Below are 7,927 nucleotides of genomic sequence, written 5' to 3'. Positions count from 1 at the left end.
CAGATCTTGATTTCTATACCATTCTTCAATAAAAGGAACCAGGAATCCTTGGAGAAATGGTTGATTATAGAACTGGAGCAGGAAATGTACAAGATGAGCCTGGAGTATCTTACAGCTCCAGAAAGTAAGAAAGTGTTAAAAAAAACCCAACAATGATGGGGATGTCAAAGGCACAGGAGTCAACTGGAGCAGCTCCCAATGGCCAAAGCTGCAACAATTTAAGCAACACAATAAAGTAGTATTGGATTATAACCTAAAGTGTAAAATAAATATCTATGAGTCCGTACTGATATAAATGATAGAGAGACAAACAAATAGGGAGAAGAGACAGACCTTCTCTGAAGAAGAACCAATAATTTTTATAACTACTCCACCCTCAAGAAGGTGGAGCAGAGCTCCTCAGTCCCTAAGTGTGGGCTGTGCCCACTCTTCGGAAGTGACTGCCTTCCGAAGAGTGCAGTAGGGAAAGATGAGAAAAGAGTAGCTTTGCAGGGGAGAAACTTGACAAACACTCGCTCAGTCAAGAACGTTAACCCTGTTTGAGGTTAACAGTGACAGTGATAAATCCCGTCGCTGGTATGTGATGAGAATGGTGATTTTTGTCGGTGGATCTTCTTTTATCCCTTTTGCTGTCTTCTTCCCCCAGACTCATAACCCCAGACTACTTATGAGAAAAACACCAGAACAATTCCAATAGAGGTAAATTCTACTAAATTCCTGACCAGTACGCCTCAAAATTTTCGAGATCATCGAAAATAAGGAAAGTCTGAGAAAATGCCCCAGCCCAGAGGAGCCTGACATCTAAAAGGAATGTAGCATCTTGGATGGAATCCTGGACCACAAAAGGGACATCAGGTAAAAACTAAGGAAACCTGAATAAATTGTGGACTTTGGATAATTAAAAAAAACCAAAAACCTATCAGTATATAATGTAAAGAGCCCAACCAGAGTATAGGCTACAGACTGCAGTATGGTGAACATGTTATATGTATTAGGTAAATGAGCGTGGGAATGGTCTTTACTTGCATTTATGCTCCTCATCCAAACACGCAAAGGGACCCTAATCATATAAGCATAAATATTTATACCCATAGATGTCGATATATAGATATAAGTACTAATAAGTAAGAGTAGATAGGCAATTATATACATTTCCAGCTTATTAGTTTGACCTTCTTTTCAGAACTGGAGCCCTTTGTTTTCATTCACCCTCTCTCATTTCAACAGAGTATAAAAATTTCATTAGGCAAAGTGGTGACACAACTATAGGGCTATTGGCTTCTGCAGTTTTGTAAAACTGAGAGATAAAGACATACAGACAACACTAAATCACTGTACTTAGAAACTCTCACCGAGTGTAGCTTCTGATTACTTCTCTTGACATCCCCGTGACAAGTGACCATATGTTCATTCACATATTTCACAAGGATACTGGGCACATTGCTTTCCTCAACCCCTGACCACACGCGGCTCACTCCCCATCTACTGAGAGATACAGACAGGTGAACCAGGCAAGTCGGTGCACGGTAACAAACTGCATCCCACAGCAAGGAAGGTGTCCCCAAAGAGGTTTGATTCAGCTGCACTTGAAAGATGAATGGTGAAATATGACCACACTTGATCTTGAGAAAATTGAGACGCTTAGAAAAACAATTCATTCTGTGCTTCTACGTGAGGATCGGGGAGAAGCCTAGGAATACAATTACTCTGCGAGAACAAATGTATGGATACCAAGGGAGAAGGTTGGGGGGGTGGTATGAATTGGGAGATTGGGATTGACATATATACACTATTGATACTATGTATGAAATAGATAACTAATGAGAACCCACTGTATAGCACAGGGAACTCTAGTCAGTGCTCTGTGGTGACCTAAATGTGAAGGAAATCCAAAAAAGAGGGGATATATGTATACGTATAGCTGATTCACTTTGTTGTACAGTAGAAACTAACACAACACTGTAAAGCAACTATACTCCAATAAAAATTTTTTTAAAAATGAAAGAAAGGAAGGAATGAAGGAAGAAAGGAAGAAAGAAAGAAAGGGGAAAAAAGAATTACTCTGCTAAAGAAAAATCGAGGCAAAATGGCAAAGTCAGTGAGGGTTGAAATCTTTGAATTTTTAAAATTTGTATTGAAATATAGTTGATTGTGTTAGTTTCAGGTGTACAGCAAAGGGATTCAATTATACATATATATCTATATCTATTCTTTTTTAGATTATTTCCCATTATAGGTTATTGTAAGATATTGAGTATATTTCCCTGTGCTATACAGTAGGGAAATAAGGATTGGTTATCTATTTTATATGTAGTAGTGTGTATATGTTAATCCCAAACTCCAATTTATCCCTCCCCACCCTCTCCCCTTTGGTAGCCATAAGTTTGTTTTCTATGTCTGTGAGTCTATTTCTGTTTTGTAAAAAATGTTTCCTGCTCTTAGGTGAAGAGAGTTTAGGGTCTGGTGTACTTTTTGTTTAACTTTTCAGGAAAAAATATTTTCTAGAATTCTTTTCTAAAAATCCAAGCATCTATGTACAAATTAAGTGCTTTTTTCAAGTTTTAAATAGTTCACCTCTGCTTCATGAGTGGGAAGGGCAGCAACATTTCAGAAGTGTCCAACTGGGTCTCCCCGATCTCGAGGAAGGAAGAGAAATTCCCGACTCTTCTATGGAATCCTGAATATCAGAGCATACCCTGTGTGCTCCCCTCCCTAAATTTACCATCCTTTTCTCTCACACACCCCCTTTCTGTCTCTTCTAAATGGTATTCCAAACCCTACTCCTCCCTCACCACCAAGACTCCCCCCTTTAGTTTCTAAGTGTTTACTTCTTCCTTCATTCTGGTATTATCTTGTCAGTATCTCATTCCTTGGGATTGGATCTCTACTCTGTCCTAGAGAAAGCCCCCTCTCGACCTTCATTCCAAAGAGGGAAAACATACTGTGTAATATTTTAACTAGAAATAATGGCTCAAATTTGTGGCTTATCACAGAGGAATAATTTAACGGCAGGAGTGCCCAGGCAAGTAGAAAGAAAGGGTAGCTTTCTGGTGATCTGAAGGGGGAGGTAAGTACTACCGTCAAATTTTTTTTCTGTGGAAAAGGTAGCCTTGGTCTGCCTTTTGGTCCCAATTGGACCCTTCAGGACCATTCAAAGCAAATTTAATCTCTCTTCAAAGTGATGACTTTTAAAATATTTAGAAACAGTTTTTATGTCCCCAACATACTAGTTATTTCCCTCAGTAGCAACAGTGTGGAATTTGTTTATTGAAATAAAATGTAACTAAGATAATAGTTTACAATGATTGAAAGGTGTTTTTCATTTTTCTTCATGTAAACATTTTCCCTGACAACCATTCTGTGATTGCCTCAGGGACAAGGGTGACAGAGGCCACCTCAGGAAAAGCCTGACAGCTGCAGAGAGAAGAAGCTCCCACACCAATCTGGGAATCTTGGAAAGGAGAATGGGGGCTGAGGTAGGAGAAGCTGGTCTGTGAGACACGTGTGTCTCCGGCCTACCTTTCTGGGTCAAAGTCGCAGAGTTGAAAGCATTTTAGGTAGAGGGAAGCCAAAAGCTGAGGGACAGAATCCACCTAATTGGTTGACACAGTAAAGTGGCAGCATGGAGGGAGCTTGGGGGACACTCCTGACCACACTCAAACCGTGTGTGGGTAGAAGCGGCCTAAGACGGCACGCACACCCCTCAAGCGTGGAGCCTACCTGGCCAGAGGGTTCACAGCACGGGGACGGGGAGTCCACATTTAAGTCCACAGGACAACCTGCCCAACCTGAGACCAAAGGCAAGTCATGGCAAAACCTCTGGAGTCTTCAGCCGCAGACAGCGCCAAGCTGGGGCCTAGTCACCAGAGCGAGGACCCCAGGCCCTGACTGGACCCGTGGAACAGAGTGTGAGTTCACAATAAATCCCAAAATTTTAAAGCTGACAAATACCAAAAGCATTACAAAATCCAGAAAAAAATGGTATAAAATTTTAATTAATTACCCTACCCACTTCTACAATTCTTTTTTCTACATTACTTGGCTGCATCACATGTGATAATTACTTTTTATAAACCATCTTCTATAGAGAAAATGGAAAGATAATAAATTCTTTCCTCTGAACATTGATTGCAAACTGTTTTTCTTATTAATAGTGAGACACATAATAAAACATGTGACTTCACATACAGACACCCCAATTGTTTGTTGTAATGCTACAGGTTTGTGCTGTGCAAATACAGAAATTCTCATGAATTCTATTTTGTCCAAATCTCCTAAAAATGTGCAGTATCTTTGTAATTGTAGTTATACATTGTACATTTATATATGTATCTTCATAATAGTATGCTATTGGCAGGAAAAAACTTTTGCTTTTACCAGGTGGCAATGAGAACCAACTCTTTCACTTAACAATTTTAGATGTCGAAAGTTAGGAATCATTCTTAATATAGCTATTGGCCATTTGGTTTTCAGTTCTCTGAAATGTCTGTTCATATCCTTTGGCTATTTTTCTAATTTTTTGCGATTTTTCTTATTGATTTGGATGTATTCTTTATATATCTTAATACTTCTTGCTTTGCAAAACTTTCTCTAATCTGCTGTCAAAGAGATGCACTGTGATAATTTTTAAGTTAAAAAATTTTTTTTCACATTTAGTTTTTTAATCTATCTGAATTTTGTTTTCGCAAAGGTGTGGCTTTATCTTTTTGCTGCAAGAAAGTAACATTATACCGTTACCACTACTGAATAGACCATCCTTTCCTCACTGAGTTAAGATGTTATCTGTATCATAAAATAAGTCCCTACATCTATTTAGACCTAGACAACACACACATTATATCACAGAGTGTTGTATGTAAATTTCTGAAATAGATGGATAGTAAATGCTAGAGAAACCACAATCCTGAAGGAGTACACTATTGTGAATAACTGAATTTTCCAGAGAGCTAGGGGGCAGCATTTTAAGGTTCAAAACTTTAAAAATTATATCAATTTTGAAGGGATATTATTCTAAATGAAATATCCCTATTTTTTATTTATCCTTTGAGTTACAACTCTAACAACTGTTCCTTGTAACATTTCAAACTGCAAGGGGGAAACACATTTTGGCACTATGGTAGACCAAACTAATAAAGAAAACTTCATTATTATAAATTCATAGAAATAAGGGAAGAAATACAAAAAATTTGAAAAAATATATGACCAAGCTAGAAAGAAAGAGAAGGAAAGTCCCCAGTGCTAAAACAAAAGGGAAGATTAAGAGCAGAGCTGTGAACTCACAAGCTGGAGCTGTGGCATCCTGGAGGTATATAGAATCAGTGATATAACTGGAGGGTCCAGGAGCTGGGGTTTTCATCTCTGTGCTAGGGCATATGTGACTTTGGGGCCCCATATGTTCAGGGTACGTAGAACTGAGATACCTGTACAACTGACCTCTGGGAAGGCTGCCTCCTCAAAAAAAGGTGAACTTGAAAAACTTTCTCTGCCAATACCTCTGCCCAGGGAAGTGATAAGAAGCTGTGGGTGAAGAAGGAAATTTAGAAGTCTGAGCCATGTACCAGTGATTCTTACCAAAGGCATGATAAGGGAAGCATCACAACAAAAAAATTAATGTTATCAATGAGTCCTGATGTGGGGTAACATCTGGGGCACCAGGCAAAAGCAAATGCACAACCACCATACAGCAAGCTTCAGCGCACAGGACATGTTGTTCTCACAGAAAAATAATCTCCGTTGAAGATAAACTCACCTTCCAAAATTATAAGATGTACTAGGAAATGATCTGTCTCATGCAAGAGTCAACAGAAAAAAGAAAAAGCCATGTTAGATGTATAGACTATTAGCATATACAAAGTCACAAAAGCAGTCATATCTAGAATGATAAAGATACATTTAAAAATGGAAACATTATAGAGAAAACAGGACATTATAAGAAATAAAACACATTCTCTTAAATAAAAAAAGAATATCGAGAAATAAAAATTTTAATTATTTGATATTAAAATGTTAGGGAATAAATTAGACTGCAGGTGAGACAGTAGAAGAGAGAATTCGTGAACTAGAATATCAATCCAAGAAAATTTATTTCAGTGCAACACAATAAGAAAAATAGATTAAAATATGAAACAGCTGTTAAGAGACAAGGAGGAAAGAATCAAGAAGGAGAGTGTATAAAGAACGGCAATACTGAGAGATAATGACTGAAACATTTTCAGAATTTGACAGAAATCCTCAGATTAAAGAAAAGACACCTCACCTAGTTAGGATGAACAAAAATAAATGTACACCTGGAAAAATCATAGTAAAAGTGTGAATGATCAAAAATAATCAAAGTATGAAACTTCAAAATACCTAGTTTAGTTAGGATGAATAAAAATAAATTCACAGCTGGAAAAATCATAGCTAAAATATAAAACATCAAAAACAATAAAAATCACTCAGAGATGAAAGCTTGATTATCAACAACAACAAAAAAATGTATGCTGATAGCTATCTTCTCAATGACCATAATAGAGGCTAAAAACAAGACGGTATTTTCAAACTACTGAAACAAAAGAGCTGTCATCCTTAAATTTTAAAAGTATTTAAACTCTCATTTAAGAATTAGATTAAAAAATAGATTTTTAGGTAAATGTTTTTAAAAATACTAATGGATGTACTTTAGGAATAAGTATATTGATCATGAAAGGAGTAGGATATATATGAAGCAGAGAAGAACAAAGGCATTAGAAAACACCTGGATAAATCTAAATAACTGTAAAAACAGTTAACTGTAAAAACAAGAGCAAAGACTAATTTGGAGTCAAAGGATTTAAAAAGAAGGTGAAACAAATATTTCACAACTATGACAGGAAGATAGGAAGCACAGTAATTCAAGCCCATGTGTTCTAAGGTGCTTCGATTGTTCAAGATAAAGTCAGACCTGTTGATTTTTATTAGCTTTTTAGAATCAAACATGCATGTTAAAAATTTAAGGATAATTACTAATTAAATAAGAAAAGAATCTATAACACTAAACCAGTCAAGAGATAAAAAAGGAGAGGAATAAAGAAAAGTTGATCAATCCAATAGAAAGACTCTATGATCTTACAATTCCACTACTAGCTGCATATCCTAGAGAGACTCTGGCACATGCACAAAAGAAGATATCATATTAAGTGAAGTAAGTCAGACAGAGAAAGACAGATAGCATCTGATATCACCTATATGTGGAATCTAAAAACATGACACATATGAAGTTATTTACAAAACAGAAATAGACTCACAGACATAGAAAACAAACTTATGGTTACCAAAGGGGAAACAGGGGTGGGGGGAATAATTAGGAGTTTGGATTAACATGTACACACTACTATATATACAACAGATAAATAACAAGGACCTACTGTATAGCACAGGGAATTCAATATCTTGTGATAATCTAAAATGGAAAATAATCTGAAAAATATATATATATAACTGAATCATTTTGCTGTACACCTGAAACTAACACAACATTGTAAATTAACTATACTTCAATTAAAAATGGTTTAAAAAGGAAGATATAGACAACAATATTCATTGCATCATTCATCTCCACCAATAGCAGAATAAATAAATTGCGGTGAAGTTGTATATTAGAACATTATAGGCAATTAAAATAAATTAACTACAACATGGATAATGCTGGAAAGGAACATTGAATATAAAAAACAAGTAGCAGAATGGTAGGTAAAAATGATGCTATTTACTTAAATTTATACAGACAAAAAGAGATCGCAGTTGTTTATGAATACATCTATGCACAGGTAAATGACAAAATCACGCACAGATATCCTAACACTGATGAACTGAGGCTCTGTAAGGCAAAGGCATGATTAATATGAACATCAATGCTGATTAAAATCATACATAGCTGGAAGGAATGAGCAAAGGGAAAAAAAAGTCA

Source organism: Balaenoptera borealis (assembly GCF_965194805.1).
Source record: "Balaenoptera borealis genome assembly, chromosome: 17".
Classification (NCBI taxonomy): Eukaryota; Metazoa; Chordata; class Mammalia; order Artiodactyla; family Balaenopteridae; genus Balaenoptera; species Balaenoptera borealis.
The sequence above is the reverse complement of the archived record's forward strand: the minus strand, read 5'-3'. Positions refer to the sequence as shown.